Here is a 20,342-nt window from a genome sequence, read left to right on the forward strand (position 1 = left end):
ATTCTGGGTTCCTTGTTCAAGGCTGAATTCAAGACCAAGGTCAGCCAGGATGCATCCTCATCTAGAGCTCAGGGTTTTCTTCCAAGCTTATGTGGTTGCTTTTGATTCTAAGACAGGTTCTCGCTTTCTTGTTGACTGTCAGCCAGTGGCTCTTCTCAACTCCTAGGCCCCCACAGTTCTTTGCCATGTTGTCCTCTCTATGGGCATTCCACATCATCACTGTCTGATTCTTCAGGAGTATCTCTCTGCTTGGAGTTCCTGACCCTTTTGAAAGGGCTCCCACTTGATTAATTTAGACTCACCCAGGATTATCTCCCTTTTGATGAATTCCCAATCAACTGTTTTGGGACCATAATTACATCTGCAAAATCCCTTCACCTTTACCATGTAATATAGCAATATCTCAGTAGTGGTGTCTCATTACTTTTGCTATATTTCTGTGGTTAGAAGCAATTTACAGATCCTGCGAACACTCAAGGGGAGAAGATTATACAAGGGTATGAATCACTATGGATCATCTTAGATTTCTGCCTATCAAGGAGGTAGACTTCAGCAGTAATGAGGTTGAATCCTAAGATCTCATTCAAAATTCTAAGGGGCATGGATTCTAACCTCAGTAATGTTGAGTTATTGTTAGATTTTGATCCAAGGAAGCATGGAATTTAATAGAATAAAAGATAATTCCTTTGGCTGTGTGAAGAATGGTTTGACAGTGGAGCTGGATGAGAGGTAGTTAGGAGTTGACTAAATACATCAGGAAGGGCCTCAAGGATACAACATTGGCAGTGGCCACAAAGACTGGCAGGAGGGACAAACACTAGAAATATTTAAAAGAGAGAATGGGATAGGAATTAATGAGTGATTGGATATGGTGGCCGATACCATAACTGTATTTAACTGTTCTTTCTGAAAATCAGGACCTGATTCTAGAGAGAGAAAAGTGATATGAAATACGGACTACAAAGGATATTGGTGTATGTTATGAAATAATATTATTAGATATTTTTTTAAATTGCGTTTAATTAGGGTGTCTTTATATAGTATTCTGTATTCCCAAAGCAATCTGTGACATAGGTAAGTAAAATACACATTATTAAGCTGTGAAAGTAAATAGATTTTTTGCAACCTTTTACATCATTAAAATGTGAAATGGCATAAGAGTTGTAAGCAAAGTACAAGAAACTTTTGTATGCCCTTTATTCAGATTCACCAATTTGCATTTTGCTGCACTTGCTTTATCACTATCTCTGTCCACATGGAGATAGAGGAGATGTGCATATATTTTTAAACCATTTGAGAGTAATTTGCAGACATCATGCCTGCTCACCTCTAAATACTTGAGTGTCCATTTCCTAAAAACAAGATTACAATTTGCTAATATGTTATGAAAGATATTCTTATCTATGATCATAAGAGATGCTTGTTTCTAATACTTGTTTCTTTAATGCCTTGGTTTGATTTTTGCATCAGTGTATACTGGCTTCATAAAATGAGCTGGGACATGTTCTTTCCCTTCTATTTCATAAACAAATTTATGTAAGATCAGTATCATTTTTTCCTTGAATGTTTGATAGTGTTCACCTATCACCTATACTATTTGGACCTAGAATTTCCTTTGAAGAAAGTTTTTAATAGTCAGTTTGATTTTTTTACTAGACAAAGGGCTCTTCAGATTTTTAGACTCTTCTGTGTATTTTATCAGTTAAAAATTTCAAGGAAAAAAAAAAAATTTCAAGGAATTTGTCCAGTGCATTTTTTCATTAAATTTATTAACATAATTTTTCTTATGTTCCTTTATTATCCTTTTTGAACTTTTTATTTTGAATTTCAGACTTAAATGACAGTCACAAAAATAATACAAATAATATCTGCATACCCTTTCATTATATTCCTTAAATGTTAACATTTTAATATATACGCTTTGTTTTCTCTTTTGCTCCCTTTTTATACATGTATATTTATAAAATGTAATAAATATATAATGTAACACAAATACAAATTTCTGAACTCATTACTGTGTACTGAGTAAATTACAGATGTAATAACCCTTTACCCCTAAACACATCAGTATGTATTTCCTAAAAACAAAGATATTCTTTTATAACCACAATACAATTTTCAAAATCAGGAAATTAACATTGGTACAATACTATTACCCAATATACAGACCTCATTCAAATTTTACCAATTGTGTCACTAAATATCCTTCCTAGCAAAAGGAAAAAAAATTAACAAAAAACAAAAGATCTCTGTTCCAATTTCCAATCCACATTTCATTTAATTGTCAAGTCTCTTCAGTCTTCTTTAATCTGATAGTTTCTCAGTCTTTTTCTCTCATAACCTTGAGGTTTTTGTAGAATGTCCTTCAGTTTCTGTCTTCATAAAAATGATTTTATTACGAGATTTGAGTTACGAGTTTCTGTCAAGAATATCTCAAAAACTGGACTTCCCTGGTAGTGCAGTGGTTAAGAATCTGCCTGCCAAGGCAGGGGACATGGGTTTGAGCCCTGGTCCGGGAAGATCCCACATGCTGTGGAGCAACTAAGCCTGTGCATCACAACTACTGAGCCTGTGCTGTAGAGCCCATGAGCCACAACTACTGAGACTGCGTGCAACAACTACTGAAGCCTGTGCACCTAGAGCCCATGCTCTGCAACAAGAGAAGCCACCACAAGGAGAAGCCCACACACCACAATGAAGAGTACTCCCTGCTCGCCACAACTAGAGAAAGCCCGCACACAACAACAAAGACCCAACACAGCCAAAGATAAAATAAAATAAATTAAAAAAAAAAGAATATCTCAGAAATGTTGTGTCCTTTCCAGTAAATCAAATCAGTAGGCATATGATATCTATTGGAATTTTTTATGGTGTTGTCAGGCTTTGCTGATGTCTACAAGTTTTTTCCACCATAAAGTTTCCACTTTGCCCTTCGTAATTGGAAAAGTATTAATACTTGGAGACTATTAAAATAACCAGTTTCTCATTAAACACTCACCTATTCGTTTTAGCATCAATCAATAGTTCTAGCCAGAAACAATTATTACTATGGTAATTAACAAATGGTGACTTTTTAATATTATCATTCCCTTCTACATTTTAGTTGGCATTATCCTGTAGGAAGGGTTTTTGCATATCTCCCATTTAATTTTCTCATTTATGTAATGGTCTCTTGGATTCTTATTTATTGGACAAAATCTGTTGATATAATTTATTTTTGCTAAAATATTCCTAGTGTTGGCCATGCGGACTCACTTTCAACTGTGTCTGTGTCCTTTGATGTATACTAATCTTTTTTTGAGCACTTTCTTACTGGAAGTCTCCAGATTTATATGTCGCTTGGTCTGCCCCAGCCCTGGAGTCAGTCTTTTTCCAAGGAACTGTTGAGAATCATATTTAGAAACCATGATCTGGACATGACATGTTACTGGGTGTCATTGCTTGTAAGTCCCCTAAGTAGACTGAGATAAGAACTACATAGATATGTGTATGTATGTACATAGACATATACACATCTATATCTAGAACTATGACTTCATACTGATACTTCCAATGTTATAAGTTTCTCTCTAGCCTTCCCCCTTTCCACATTTGTAATTCTCTTCTTTGACATTGAGAAACTTGAGTCTCATTATCCAAAATATACATACCTATTTCGTCAATCCTAGAGTATATATAATATTTGTATTTTGTAATGCTAAATTTGGTCAATTTAGTTTTGCTAAAACTGAAAAACGCATCTATTGCCTAGAGTTTAACCTTTGTTTACTGTTCTTGTTTTCAGCTTGAGGGTATAGAGCAAAAGTAAAGTATTCAAAAGTTAACTTGGAATGGTTCATTTGTTTTCTTCATTGTGATTATGGTATTCATTTGAATTAGTTATGTTCTTCTGTTTCTGTTTCTATTTCACTTTATTCTCCCCCCATCCTTGTTGATTTTATTTATATTTTTATGTATATTAAAAAAATATGTTTTAATAGCTCAGACTATACAAAATTTATACTTGAAAGTGTCAGTCCTCCTACCTCTGCCATTCCTTTTGTCCCGTTCCCATTTTGCCATCCCTTTCCCCCTAAACGTATACCATAGGTAACCAATCTCTTTTTAGTTTATCCTTTCTATGTTTCTTCTTGTGCAAATGAGGAGATTTCTACAAGTTTTATTTTCCCTTCTTTCTTAAGTAAAGGTAGCCTGTAGCTTCTTTTTTTTGCACTTGGATTTTTTTTCTCCACTTAACACTGTATTCTTATTATCCTTTCTAACAGCAATTGGATTTGTAGTGATGTTCCCTCTTTCATTCCTGATGTTGATAATTGTGCTTTATCGCTCTCTCTTTTATTTTTTTCATATCGTTTTTGTGAGGAGCTGATCATTTTTATTAATCTTTTCAAAGAAATGGCTTTGGGCTTTAATTTTATCTATTTGTTTTTTTATCTCACTTATTTCAGCTCTTATCTATAGCATTTCCTTCTACTTATGATGGATTTAATTTGCTTAGCTTCTTAGGATGGAAGCAGATTGTTGATTAAAAATATATCTCCCTTTCTAAAATAAGCATTTAAGGCTATACATTTCTCACTAACTACTGTTTTAACCACATTCAACATGTTTCTATGTGTTGTGTTTTCACTGTCACTCAGTTTGAAATACTTTTTAATATCCCTGTAATGTCTTTGATCCATGCATTCCTTCTATGTATACTGTTTAATTTCCAAATATATAGGGTTTTATAGATTTTTTAAATTGATTTCTGATTTAATTCCTCTGTGGGCAAAGAATACAGACCCTAATATAACAATCTTTTAAAACATTTTGAGAATTTTTTTAATGGCTCAGCATATAGTCTGTATTTTTTGAACATTCTATGTACACTTGAAAAGAATGTGTATTCTTATAATTGCTATTTGCTGAGTGTAGTGCTCTGTAAATGTTATCTAGGTCAAGGTGGTTAATAATGCTCCTATTTTCTATGTTCTTACTGATTTTTTTTTTTTTTTTTCTGGATCGTCTGTAAGTTACTCAGAGAGGAATGTTAAAGATGCTAACAAGTATTTTAGATTTGTCTGTTTCTCCCTTTAGGTCTTTCAATTTTGCTTGATGTTTTTCAAAGATCTCTTAATAGGCACATACATTTCTGATTGTTGTATTCCTGAAAAACTAACAGTTTTGTCATTATGAAATCTTCTTTATTATCTCTTATAATAATCCTTGCCTTAAATTCTATTTACTGTTAATATAAGTTGCTCCAGTTTTATTATGTTTATTATATATATGATAAATCATCTTTCATTCTTTTACTTTTAGGTTATCTTTACCTTAAATTTAAATGCCATCATTTTTAGAAAGCATATAGTTCTGGCTTTTTATTTGCAGTCCAGTCATCTTTCACTTTTAATTGAAGTATTCAATCCATTTTTGTATAATGTAGTTATTAATCTGTTAGCTTTAAGTCTATCATTTTTCTATTTGTTTTTATTCAGATTGGCTGGCTTGTTTATTTATTTGTGGTTTCCCTATATCTTCTTTCATGCCATATTTTAGTTTTATCACATAGTTTTAGTAGTCCATTTTATTGGCTTTTTAACTATACTTTGTTTTGTTGATTGTCCTAGAGATTATAATATGCATTTTTTCCCCTCATTCCCTAGTATCTTTATTTATTTTTATTTTATTGAGGTATAGTTGATGTACAATATTATATGTTACAGGGTACAATATAGAAATTCACAATTTTAAAGGTTGTACTCCATTTATAGTTATTATAAAATATTGGCTATATCCCCTGTGTTGTACAATATAGCCTTGTAGCTTATTTTAAACATAATAGTTCATACCTCTTAATCCCCTACCCCTATGTTGCCCCTCCCCTCTTCCTTCTCCCCACTGGTAACCACTAGTTTGTTTTCTGTGAGTCTGTTTCTTTTTTGTTATATTCACTAGTTTGTGGTAATTTTTAGATTGCACATATAAATCATATCATACAGTATTTGTCTTTCTCTGTCTGACTTATTTTACTTAGCATAATGCCCTCTAGGTATTTACCCATTATATTTATGACTTTCTATGCTCTGCATTAGCTTATAGAATCCCAATCTATCATCATTTTCTTTAAGTTTGAATAACATGCTTTAGCATTTCGTAAAGTGCTGGTCTGCTGCCAATGAATTCTTGCACTTATTATTTACCTGAAAATGTATTTGTTTTGCCCTCATTTTAAGGTTATTTTCACCGGACATAGGATTCTGGGTAAAAGAGTTTTTCTTTTAGCAGTTTAATCATCATTCCGTAGTCTTCTAGCCTCTTTTGTTTTCAGTATCAGTTGTCATTTTTATTGACAGGAGACTATAATGTTCCCTATATGTAGTTTTTTTCCTCTGTCTGGTTTCATGATCTGCTTATTTTTGGTTTTCAGAAATTGGACTATAATATGCCTAAGTTTGTTTTTCTTGGTAATTATCGTAACTGGGATTTGATGAGCTTCTTGGATCTGCACATTTGTTTCCCCCCCACCAAGTTTAAGGAATATTCGACTACTTCCACTCCCCCTCTTTCTTTTTTTCTGTCTTGTTTTATCTCTTCTCTCTCTACCATATATATTATATTGCTTTATAATATTAAAATATATATTTATATTATTGTCTTCATACTGAAACAAAAGATGAAGCTAGAAGTAGATCGCTTGTCCCTTTCTCTCATCTCCTCCCAGCTCACAATGCTTGCATCTCTTAATAGCGCACATTATCTTGGATCTGCAGTCTCAGTGCATTCAAGTCTCAGCACAATCTCCTTTGGAGTTCTAGACTTTTTCTAGAAAATCTTAGCCCACCACAGTCACTCTGCTTCCTGTCATAATGTCATTTGCCCTGGGCATGTACAGAATCCTTGCCCTTCTTCTACTATGTCATTTTGTGGAGGTGGTGTTTGCCATGTGACTTTCAAAAAAGCCAGCGGGTTTTAGGAATGTTCACAAATGTTTTAGTTGTGTTATCTGTATGGATGCCATTACATATATTTCATATCACTTGATATTTTCACTTGAGTCTTAGAAGTTCTGTTCATTTAGTTTTAATCTTTATTTTCTCCATTCTTCACATTGGATAACATATTGATATTCTATCCTCAGAAGATAATATTTAGAAGATAATCTATCTTCAATTTCGCATATCCATCCTTTCTGCTATCTCCAGTCTGTTTCTAGAGACTTTTCAAGGAAATTTTTATTTCAAATATTTTACTTTTCAGTTCTAAAATTTTTATTTTATTCTTTCATTCAGTTTTCATTTTTCTGCCTAGTTTTACTTTCTTTTCATTCATTATGATATATTATCCTTTATAGTCTGAAACATAGATTTAATAGATGTTTTCAAGTCCTTGCCTGCTAATTCCAACATCTTGAATATTTCAGGCTCAGTAACAATTGACTGCTTTTTCTCTTGACTCAGGATTAAATTTTCTTGTTTCTTTGTGAGTCTACTAATTTATTATTTTATGCTGCATATTCTGAGTGAAACATTGTTACAGCTAATGTTTCATACTGTGAATCTTGGTATTTCCCAGGCAGTTGTTCACAAGTAAGCCAAGGATTTGATTGGTATTTTTTTTTTGATTGGTATTTTTATGCAGATTTAAGGATTTCCTCCTTTCCTAGATTTTCCCCTTCACTTTCTAGCTGCTCTGGCAGCCCTAAACTCCATCATCTGATTTCTTAATTCATTATGACTATGATAATTCTGCTCATATTTTCTCCATCCAATTCCCTGCACATTAGAAAATGCCCACAGGTACGAAGTTTAATAAATGTGAATCTTATCCAGGGAAGTTTCCTTCTGTCAAGGACCAACTTCCCTCCTTTTTTGTTTTTTCTTTCCCTGCTTTTTGTTGCCCTCCAGACCTATTTTGTCCAGTGTTTACAAATGTTAGATGTGACAGAGTTAGTAACATATAAGCATCACTACCATTACAGGAAGTAGCATTTGAATAGGTAGATATTTTCAACTTGCAAGATCAGTACTGTTCTGTAGAAATATAATATTAACTACCTTCATAATTAAAATTTTTCTAGTAGTCACATAAAAAAAGTAAAAAGAAATAGGGAAATATAATTTTAGTACTCTATTTTATTTAACCCAACATATCCAAACATTACCATTTCAGCAAATAATCAACATAAAATTAATAGTAAGATATTTTCTATTTTTCTTTACTAAGTCTTTGAAATCTGGTGCGTTTATACTTTCAGTACAGCTCCATACAAATGCTAAATTTATGAGAGTTAAAGAGGAATGTAGTATTACTGAAATCATAAAGTTAGGTTAAATGGAAAATATTTTACATTGCTTTAGTTTATAAATTGACAGCAATAAAATGAAATTGTGCACTGTTGGTGGGAATGTACATTGGCGCAGCCCCTGTGGAAAATGGTATGGAGGTTCCTCAAAAAACTAAAAATAGAACTACCATATGACCCAGCAATCCCACTCCTGGGCATATATCTGAAAAAAACAAAAACACCAATTTGAAAAGATACATGCACCTCAATGTTCATAGCAGCATTATTTACAATTGCCAAGATCTGGAAGCAGTCTAAGTGTCCATCGACAGAGGAATGGATAAAAAAGATGTGGAATACCTCTCAGCCATAAAAAAGAATGAGATTTTGCCATTTACAGCAACATGGATGGACTTGAGGGCATTATGCTAAGTGAAATAAGTCAGACAGAAAGACAAATACTGTATGATATCACTTATAAGTTGAATCAAAAAAACAACAAAGTAATGAATATAACAAAATAGAAGCAGACCCACAAATATGGAGAACAGACTAGTGGTTACCAGTCGGGGTGGGGAGGGGCAATACAGGGATGGGGGAGTCAGAGGTACAAACTATTGTGTATAAGATAGGCTACAGGGATGTATTATACAGTACAGGGAATATAGCCAATATTTTGTAATAACTAAATGGAAAGTAACCTTTAAAATTATATTAGAAAGTTTGAAAATTAAATATAAACTACTATGTGTAAAATAGATAAACCATGAGGATATATTGCATAGCACAGGGAATTATAGTCACTATCTCATAATAACTTTTAATTGAGTAGAATGTGTAAAAATACTAAATCAGTATGCTGTGCACCTGAAACTAATATAATATTGTAAATCAACTATAAAAAACCCAACCAAACAAACAAAAAAAATAAAATTCAAAATTCAGTTCCTTGGTTTTGCTAGCCACATGTCAAGTGCCCAGTGGTTACAAATGACTAATGGCTGTTACACTGAGTAGCATACATAGGTCAAGATGATAAGAAAGTATTTCTGTATTTTCACTAAAGGAATTGGCCTTAATGTTAGCTATCAGTACAAGTACAATTTTATAGGAACTAAAAATAATATATACAATTTCAATTCTATTTTGGAAAAAATAAAAGAAATAGACTTTGTCAATATTTTCAATGATATAAAACAAATTCTGAAGTTTAGCAAAAAGATTTTGGAAACAGCAAAGCCAAATTAGTTTGCATAATGTCCATTATTTATGTGCAGAATTTGTCAACAAATTGCTATTTTTTAGTAGAACACATTGTTCATTCGTCTATGAAATTATCTTTTTGGGATTCATATTTAATAATATCCTGGCTATAAAAGTCTCCTACTTTGAAAGTGTCCCTTTTTGTTGGCCAAATAATTATAATGATGATGTTGATTATTTAAAAAGTAATCTTTTGGTATTATGGTTATAACTGTCTTGATTCCCAAGGCAGAAATGTGTCTAAATTGGCTTGTGTAAAATTCCAGCTCTGTAAACCAGCATAAAAATCTCATAGTGATTGGCGGGTAGAAAATATATCTACAAACTGAGTGTACTAAGAACAGAGGTGATAGTATCTAGAGAGCCTATGTCCTAATTCTAAAGACTTATCAAATTTCTTATAGGTTTTTAGTACATATCTGGTTGATATGACCTCTGCTAAATTCTATCAGTATCCAAATAAAATGAAGAATCTACTTAACCACCCCCCATCCCCGCAAAACAAATCAAGATCCTAAAATTCCATGATCATAAGACAGGAAACTTTGAATATGACCAAGAACATTGATGTCAGTTTGCACTCGTTTGGGGCCCAGTGGCCATGCATATGCAATAAATATGGTTAAACTACATAAAGTGAGATGTCGAAGAAAAGAGGTAGGATAAGAACAGTGCTACTGTCTTTCTTGTTGATCTACTGGTCAAAAGAGAGATCGAGTAATTGGAGAAGAGGGTCAGGAAGTTTTCTTCATGCTGGACAGCTCAGCAGACCTTTGGGCATGTGGCATCATTTATATGAAATTTTCTTAAGCACTTATTATGTACCATATAAGGACTATCTTCTGAATATATTGTGGAATAAGATAACCATAGTCCCTACCCTCAAACAGGTATGAGTCCAGTGGGTAAATTGCCAGGCAAAGTGCTAAGAATTTTATAATTATTACTCATTTAATTGTCAATGATAAAAAAATGGAAACAATGGGATGGGGTTTTTTTCAAGGAAAGAATGTGAGGCCTGGAAATGACTCCTTCAAAGTAACCAAAAATGTGTGTAGCATGGCTTGGATTTAAACTCAGGTTTGAGTCACTCTAGATGCCATAGTCTTAACCACTCTCCATAGTACCCAGTAGAGATCATCTGGCATCTCTTGGTTCTGTATGAACACAGCCTTGTCCCCACCCTAGAATATAACTCTTCTGAGATTTAAAGGCCCTGATAACTTACTCATGGCTGCATTGCTTTTGTGAAAAGAGATTATTTCTATCTGCACACAAAACTTTACTATCCATGTCAAATGACAGTGTTATACATTCTGAATTCCTCAGGATATTATTCTAGATCCTATACCCTGGGCTTCAGTAGCTTTGGAACTTGTAGGAGTGATCCAGGCTTCTAATGAGAGGGTTGTTTTACTTCTTTGAATTAAAATAATAGGATTCTGAACCTGGAAGGATCCTTAGCTTATCTTTCCCAGCCCCCTTGTCTTTTAGACATGGATACAAATTCTAAAGAGGTACCAATGTGTTCAAGATCTGAAAGTCAGAGAGTGTCAGTCATTAGACCAGAACTCACCTATCTTGACTTGCAAGTATTAGTTATTTCCTCTGTGTCACAGATACTTCTTGCCTCACAGATACCCCTTACTCTCTCAAAGTTTTGGACCAGATAATAGTCTAAATAGGAAAACTTTTCTGGCAGAACTTCTGGGTTGTCCAGGAGTTACAATGCTCCCATCCAACAAGGATGCTTCAGTGTTCTGAGCTTCCTGTGGGTGTGGAATGGGAGGTGGGAGTGAGTGAGGGCCACTCAATTTAATTATTCATGAAACATCTGGTACTCACAGAGGGAGAAATGATTTGCTTACTTTATTTGTTAGCCAAGCTTTTTCATTAAGCAACATGCTTATACGCTGCTGAAAGGGAAATAAATATTTCAGAATCACAGAATTGCAGGACTGTTTATCATGACCATTCTTCACTCTTTCTAATGATTAAACCCTACTTTAATATGCCCACCAAATAGGGTTATCTAGCATCTTCACTGGACAGTCACATGTATTTTCTCTTTTGTTATTTACAACCCTGTTAGATAAATATTAAGAGTAACCCCATTTTGCAAATGAAGACTTAGCTCATAAATATTAAGAAACAACAATGGATAATTATCAGAGCAAGAATTAGGACTTAGTTCAGTCAGAATCCTCAACTTGTATTCTATATTTTCCCACGTCAAGTTTTCCTTGCGTACCTCCAGTGACAGGGGACTCATTAGTACCCAGGGTATTTCTGCTTGTCTTTTGGTTATTGTGATTATGAGAAAGCTCATCCTTTAATGAGGCTGAAATTTGTTCCTGTTGGGCTTCTGCAAAGTAACTTTATTTATTGATATTTACATGTAAATATGTGGGAACAAGTGTGATAATTTTCTTACATGATGATCCTTAAAGAATATGAAGAGAAATCCCACTGGTATCTCCTTTTCTTTTCTTCCTCAAGTTATGTATTCCCATGTCTTTCAAATAGTCTCTCTTGGGACATGATTTCCAGTTACCTTGCTGTCCCGTTCCTCTCTTCTGAACTCATTTCATTTTAAATCAGCCTTAAAGTGAGGCTCCTAATTGACCGAAATCTGGAGCTGGAAAAGGGGATCATCCAATACAGTGGCTTAGATAAAACGGAAGTTTCCTTCTATAGCACGTAAAAGTTCAGAGGTGAGTGGTCTGAGGCTAGTAACATTGCTCTATGGTCTTGAGCACAGGCTTCCAGGATTTCTACAATCCTCATATCCCAGCCAGCAGTGTGGGGAATGAAGAACATGCAGGGAAAGCAGCTTTATCTCTAAGAACATGATTGGAGGTTTTGCATATCACTTCCAAAATTATTGAGTGCTACACCTAGCTATCAGGGAGATGGGAAATATCACCTCAGTCTGGGCAGCCATATTTCTGGTGAAAATTCAGGATGTTCTATTACTAGAAGGAGGAAAGGAAAAATGGACCCTGGAGGACCATTGCAGATTCTTCCACCTAGAGTAAGGTGAAAATAAAAAGGAAAGGAAAAGACGATGTATCTTGTTGGCCAGAGCATGGAAATAGGAACCAAGAAGTTTTAGTTTTCTGATTTATCTGACCTCTACCAAGTCACTTAATTGTTAACTTTACCTTTAGTTCTAAAAAAAATTAATTATATTCCATTTTTTCTATTTCACAAAAATATTGTGATTTAGTTATAAAAGTGATTTTGCTTGCTGAATTAAATGATTTTATAATGGAATTATAGCCAATGTGACTATTCTTTAAGTGATCTCTTTGGAATGAACACATTATTAGGACCCAACAAGGTGGAATTATAGGAGACAGAAGATTCCCAAATTTGAGAAATGGCAAGGAAGTTTTTTAGAAAAAGTTTTTATATGTTAAGGCTCTTCAGCAATTATTTTCCTTAAGGTTTAATATACCTTTGGGGGAAAAAAAAAAGTTTGGAATTAACATTTTTGTTTTGTATGGTTCAGCAGAACTTTAATGTGATTATTTCCCCCATTGAGTGATTTGGAAGATGTAAACTGGTTCTGATAATTCTTTCAGAGATTTCACTGATATGATAATTGGTTGTTACACAGATGAATCTAAACATTTAGAAGTTGCACCATAAATGAACTATAAGCTCTATGGAGCTCTGGGCATTTTTGTTAAGCCTTGGTACTGCAACTTCTACTCATAGACTAGAGCATATAACCAGAGAGGGAGAAAATGTGTCTTCTAAAGGAAGGATTCAGGATCAAAAAATGTCCACCCACTCTGTATCCCCCAGGGTTCTCTAAAGATTTGGATATGTGAACATGTGAATAGGCCCCAGACTGCCCCTGAATAACTTGTGTATTGTTACTACTTTACTTCAAAGAAGCATAGATATATCTATGCTTCTTCACATACTTCTTGCTCAGTTTTGCCTCTGGTGAGGTGGTCTATGAGAGATTCCTGTTTTAGAAGGTTTGGATCCCCTTTTCAAGCCCAGCTGTAATAGTCAGGACCTGTAGCAGAGACTGCTAGAATCTCTGCCCTTCCTTCTTCCTTTCTAACAGACTTTGATCCTGGGTGTGCCATCGTGCCCAGCCAAACTTCAGCATTTCCCAGTGTCTCTTACAGACAGGGGTCGGGGCGGCCACTGGCATGGACAAAAGTCACTGGATAGTCCCTCCATGAGAGCATTGAGTCAGGACTAAGCACGGTGAGGTGTACTATTATGCTGGTATCCCTTCTTTTTCTCTTCTCCCTGCAATGTGGATGTGATGGCAGTAGCCATGAGCTGACGATGAAAGGGGAGAAGACAGAAGGAGCCTGAGTCTCTGATGACTTGGGAGCTGCCGTACCAGCCTGGGACTGCCTGTTCCCTGATTTCATCTATATAAGACCCCACTCCCCCAAATTGTTTATACTACTACTGTGTCTCAGGATGAGTTTTATAGAAACAGAGCTTCAGACAGGGATTCAGGGGCAAACTTATGAGGGAGGGAGTGAAGCAGGATAAGGAAAGGTGAAGAAGAAGAGCGACAATGTGCTCTCAGATAAAGTCTAATCTCTGCTCTATGGGGATGAGGGGAATCTCTGGAACATAAACTGCCCTGTAGAGTTGTCCCACTTTAAGGCAAAGGGGACAGCCTTTGGTACCACATGTAAGGTAGTCACTGGCTGTGAGCTACCCCCAGAAGGGGGTGTGTGCATAATTTCCTGGACAAGGTCACGTTTGTCAATGGAGAACAGTTCTCCAGGAAAGAGGGACAGAGTGAACCATCAGCTGCTGCCTCAGAGAGTCTGGGGTCTGGGTCCTGGACAGCCCAGGAAAGCGGTCCAGGCAGAGCATTGCAATGTCTTGTATAGTCTACTTCTTGCCTTGCTCATAACCACTTGCTTCTCACATGTTCATTCCATCCAACCACATCTTCTCCAGGATTCTAGGTTCAAATTTCCTGGGGAAATTTTCAAGAGGAGGGTTAGTGGGATGAACTCCAGAGCTGCTGCTTTCAGTCCTGAGGCTGTGACTGATTCTCATCATCTCCCTTCTCTACAGCCCATTCTAGACAATTCTCTTTCAGCCAGTACTTCTCAGGTGTTGGATGATCCAGACCCTCATCCCTAAGAGGTCTGAGCCCCCTGGTTAATAAGCCCTTATCAGGCAGTGATTACTCTACTTTCCCATTTAGAGTTAAAATTGAACATGAGACTATCAAGAGATGCCCCAGTAGACTATCTGGGTGTCAGATTCCTTCCTGCCTCCCTTAACCCATCAGGATTAATTCTTCCTGACAGTATGAAAACTTTTTTTCTGTGGCTGTTGGTCAATTGACACAGAACCTTAAAGTAATCAAGTGGCACCTTTGCTTTAAATTTAATGGCTTTCTTACTATGTCTACTGCTGGAAGTGTCCCCCTCTGAGAATCAGCACCTCTAGAACCACAGAGCCTAAAGTTGTGGATATAGGAAGCACATATTCTCCTACTGGTCCCTGAGAGTGAGAGTGAGAAGGCTCACTTCTAATTTCATTCCTTGGTTGCTAGAATATTTACTGCTTTCTTTTTTCCCTCTTTCACAGAAAAACTGTGATTCCGAATTCTGCTATAGCTATAAAAGTGCTTTTTAACCTGTTGAACAGAATGGTATTTTAATGTTAATTTAGTCGACGTTGTTATTCCTCAAGTGATCTGTTTGGAATGAGCCTACATAAAATGACTATTGGTTTAAGAGTAGAATGCCTCCTCAAGGAAGGCACCCCATCCTCAGGGTGTCATCTCTACTTGGCTTTCTGTTCATTGGACACACCAGGCCAGTTCCTGTCCCAAGGCATTTATACTTGCCATTTCCTCTGTCTAGAGTGTTCTTCCCCTAGACGTCTGCATGGCTCACTCTCTGTCCTTTCAGGTCTTTCCTCAACCATCACCATCTCAGTAATGCCTTCCTTGGCCTTCTATGTAAAATTTTAATCCTCTTTAGAGCACTCTTCATTTGCTCTCTATGCTCTATTTTGTGTCCTTAGCACCCAACATTATCTATTTATTGCACATTTTACTTCTGTATCTTACTTTATATCTGTCTCATAAACTAGAATAACAAAAGCTCTATCAGGACAAAACAGTGTCTGGTTCTACGTGCTCAGTAATTATTAGAATTAATGAAAAGAAATCTATTCCATAATTGTTGGTTACTTCTCCACTTTAACCTAGGAATTTCTTGGTTTATGTTGTGAATATGACAAAATGGGAATTTTCTTCCTAAGAGCCCCCAAAAAGAGAGTGCATCACTGAAAGTTAAAGAAGATTGAAATTATAATCAAACCTCAGGCTTCAGCAATCAGGATGCAAAGGCTTCAATGGGTCTTGAATGTAACTTGGTCACTCTTGTATTTTACCAATGAGGAAATTGAGCTTCAGAGCTAAGAAGCAACTTGCCTCGGATCACGCAAAGCAAGTGGTGTGTGTTGATGGAGAACTCAGTCTCCTCAGTTGCAGTGCAGTGCTCTGTCAATCACGCCTTTCTTGGTCTATTGTTTACAAACTAACATATTCTAATAACTTTTGAACTGAGATGTTCTTAAAATAATAATTGTTATTTTTGAGAAGAAAAATATTTCAGATGTTAGCAAAACCTAGCTTAGCTTTTAATACGTAATTGTTTATACCCAGTAAATGACTGTTAAAATATTCATATATATTAATATACATATTTTTACTACATATAAACATAATAAACTATGTTCAGTTTTGGCACTGTGCTCATGTTCTAAGAACCCTGAAAGGCAAAGAGTTGTTATTGTATTCATTCATTTATTTAACAAGTCTCTATTGAATACCTACTGTGTGCCAGAAATTATCCTAGGTACTGAAACTTGAGGAATTAATAACACATATGAAGCCCTTGTAGAGGAGACAGATGGTAAACAATTAACAAAAATAATTTCAGATAATATTATGTACTTTGAAGAAAATAAAATAGGGGCATGAAGTAGAGATTGGACAAGGAAAATTTTCTAAGAAACTGACATCTTGAAGAGACTGAAGGGAAAGAACTGATCAGCCACTGATGATGTGGGGACAGAGGGGTGTAGACAGACACCAGCAAGGGCAGAGGTCCTTATGCTAGAATAGGTTTCTCATGTTCAAGGAGGAAAAAAAAGGACAAGTTGATTGTGGCATTGCAAACAAAAGGAAGGTTGGTAGAATATGAGGTCAGAAAAGAAGCAGGAGTTTGATCATCGAATCTCATAGTCCTGGTGAAGATCTTGGGAAGCCGTAGTGAGAAGTGGTTTAAAGGAGGGTAAGATTTTTAGAATTCCACAATGGTTAATTAGTAGAGAACATGTCTCAGAGGAACAAAAGTAGAAGAAGGAAAGCCAGTAAGATTACAGAAAAAAAATCAGTCAAGAGATGAAGGTGGCTTGGAGAAAGGAGGTTACCATGGAGATGGAGAGATCACATCATATATCTATAGGTACCATACCAACCATTGCTTAAGCAACCAGATGGTATGAAGTGTTTGGGTACATGCAAACTCTTCCTGGTATGACAAGGTTAAAATGGCTGATAGATTGTGAGGATTCCATCAAAAGAGAATACATGTGTTGCAAATCTAGTTCACTTCATGGATTACTGGTTTAAGAAGATGTTATTTTAAAAAAAAGCTGCAGGGAGGATTGTTCTGTGGTCAAAGAAGTGTAGAGAACAAACCCAATATACTCCTATTTAGAGATTTACAGTGCACAGTAGCATATTAAAAATTCTGAGGAGTCTAGCAGTAAAGAAAAACATTTAACTTTGTCCTTCCCACACTTCCTTAGATCCACTGATCAAGAAACCCTGCCTTTTTTGCTTTCTTACAGAACGCTCACTTGTAAGCTTAGGGGACATGGTTTTTGAAAAATCTGATACAGTGGAAAGAGAACCAGAATAAGAGATCATTATGCTCTACTGCCATCAGTGCCTTTGTTTTGTGTGCTATTGGACATAACACTTTTCTTGTTGGAACCTTAGTTTCCTCATCAGTCAAATACAAGATCACAATAACTGGTCACTAACTTCTCTTTCTTTTATCCAGTTGTTTTGTGTAAACCTGTTTTTATATAAATCCTCAAAGGCCAGTTGCTTTACGTGAAGCTGCCAACTCAACTGAAATGATAGTTTGGTGGTACTGCTTCAACCCCTTCTCTGTCTCTCTCAGCTGATGACTTTCTCTCTTTATACTATCTGAGCATTTTTACCATCTTCACTTGGAAATAAGACAATTAGTAGCTGGATTAGAATTGCTGCTGGCCCAAGGTCTGAATCTCCTAGGAGAAGAGTTATAATACTGGGAAGGTGGGACAGAGACCAATCGGATTTAGAGTAGAGCTGGTATACTCACTTAGTGGTTACTAGGCAACTGCACAGGGCGGGATGGAATGAATGTTGATACCCAGACTGTGTCTTGTAAGCTATTTGTTTCACATCTCAAGGGCTACGTTTCTTAGCAAAAAAGGTTGAGTGTTGAGAAAACATTCTCTTGTTGTTCAGAACATTTTCTGGAAACAATGAAAATACAAGCCATGTTTCTGCATGTTGAAGGCTCTGTTAACTCTATTGACCAAAAGATCTATCCTCCCTTCTTCCCTCCCTTCCTCTCTTCCTCCCTCCCTCCCTCCCTCCCTCCCTCCCTCTCTTCCTTCCTTGCTTTTCTTTTTCCTTTCTCATTTTGAGAAATGGGTAATCATTCTCTATTTCTCAGGGCCTTGAACATTCCTTAGCTGTGCCTTTGGGAACCACCAGCAAGTCTGAGAAATAGGCAGAACAAAGGAAGACTATCAGGAGGCTGGTAGAGGAAATGGGGTTAAAAAGCCATGAAAGTGTAGAGGTAGAAGAGAGAATGAGAGAAAGGTTAAGAGAAAAACTGATGGAGAAGTCCTTAATTTGTAGAAGGTAAGTTGGGAAGAAGAAGCAGTTTCAAACTGGTGTTAATGCTTTCAGTTCGAAGAGATATAACGGCTGCTAAGCCAAGTCCATTGGGGTCTCTATCCCTTTCCTTGTTACTGGATATGGTAGTAATAGAAGAAAATGTATTAAACAATCTATCTCCATACGAGAGAACTTTGTCTTTGGTAGCTCATGGTGTGAGCTTTTCCTCAGATCCTGGTAATCCATTTTGGGGAGGGAGGTGGATATAGCATGAGAAGCAGGAGAGGGTAGAGTGAATTGGAGAGGGAGAACCTCACCCAGGATAGGAGAAACTAATAGGTTGGAGATGCAAGGATGGTGCAAAAAGAATAGAGAGTCATGAGGGAAGTTAATGATGGCAAGAATTTTAGTGAGGTTGAGAGTGAATTGGGACAGAAAAAGTCTTTGGAGCAGGTGTGGGGTGACTACAGGGGAAAGATGATTTGAAAGAATATTTCTATGGACTGTGAATTGGAGCTTCTTGGCTGTTATTGAGGAACATAAGTAAAGATTGTCATTGCTTGTAATTGCTTCTGATTGCTGTCTATTTAACATGACACAGAGCAAAGACTAGGTGACCTGCAGTCACAGTTTATATGAAGATTACACAAAAGATGGCAAGCAGTGGAAAAGCTGAATGGGGAAAATGGGAAGAGTATATATATATAGAAGTAAGTGCATAGTAAAGGAACTGTGAAATGTTTACTATTTTCACCAAAGACAAAATTCTAAGCAAGAAAATTTAGATCTACATGCAGTTCTGGATTGTAGAAGTGTACTATGAAAATATTTTGACATTCACATAACCTGACAAATCCAATTCCTCATTTTTAAGAACATGTTGACCGTGGAACCTTTCTGGCTTACTGTAAGAACACATCTCCTGAGGGAGAAGAATAAATGGAGCAGATTTCCTGGTCTTGGCATTTGTGATTTAATGATTCAGTACCTTTGAAACAAATTTTAAAGTAGTTGATACCAATTATCCACCCTTATCCCAACACACTGTTGTCACTGGCTTTGCCCTCCTGACATTTACTTTCCGTCAATGTTTTTCACATTGCTTGCTGTCTTACTTCCTAGGCTGCATCCAAAGAGGCTGGACATAATGAAATCATTACCTTATTTCTGTTTACATCAATGTCCTCCAGGGCTTTGCACTGCCAGCAATAATTACCCCAGAACTCTGGTGAAAGTTCAGTACTGTTTGAAGAAAAGTATCGGTATAGGGAATTGTTTCACACATGTGTTCCATAGGACACCGAGCCTGCAAAATACTGTTCGGTAAAAAGATTCCGTAGTCACATCTATTTGATACACACTTGAAGCAATGCTGGTATAAGATAAAAAACATTGGGTTAAGCATGAAGGGACTTGATTTCTAGTACTAGTCATGCATTTAGCCCTCTGTATGTCCTTGGCAAGCCACTGCCTCTCTGTAGGACTGTAAAATGGAGGTCACATTATTTGTCTTCCCTGTGAGAGAGGGTTGTAGCCTACCATTTGGTTATAGTTTCTAGGTTAAAGTCCTGGCTCTATGGTCAGAGGGCCTTTATTGGTATTCCGGCTCTACTTCCTAAAGCTATGTGACTAGGTCAAGTTACTAAATTTACCTGAGCTTTAGTTAATCCTTAGGTGTGAATAATATATTTATCTCAGAGGGTTGTTAGACTTATATATAAAAGAATTAATTATCATCATAGTACTACTTAAATACTTATTAGAACAGTCATAATTAATAGCAATACTATAATTAGCAGCAAGAATGATTATAATTATTAAATTTATTATTTAAAGAAAAAACACTGGTAATAGTAGCAGTAACAACAGAGTAGCTATGGTTTATTGAGC

General features: G+C 36.0%; 1 pseudogene; it reads right to left on the reverse strand.

Moving 5' to 3' along the window:
• Window positions 1-6,664: 6,664 nt before the first annotated feature.
• The window catches only part of LOC118892546, a 48,168-nt pseudogene continuing 34,490 nt past the window's right edge, over window positions 6,665-20,342 (reverse strand).

This window comes from Balaenoptera musculus, chromosome 3 (genome assembly GCF_009873245.2).
Source record: "Balaenoptera musculus isolate JJ_BM4_2016_0621 chromosome 3, mBalMus1.pri.v3, whole genome shotgun sequence".
In the NCBI taxonomy this organism is placed as follows: Eukaryota; Metazoa; Chordata; class Mammalia; order Artiodactyla; family Balaenopteridae; genus Balaenoptera; species Balaenoptera musculus.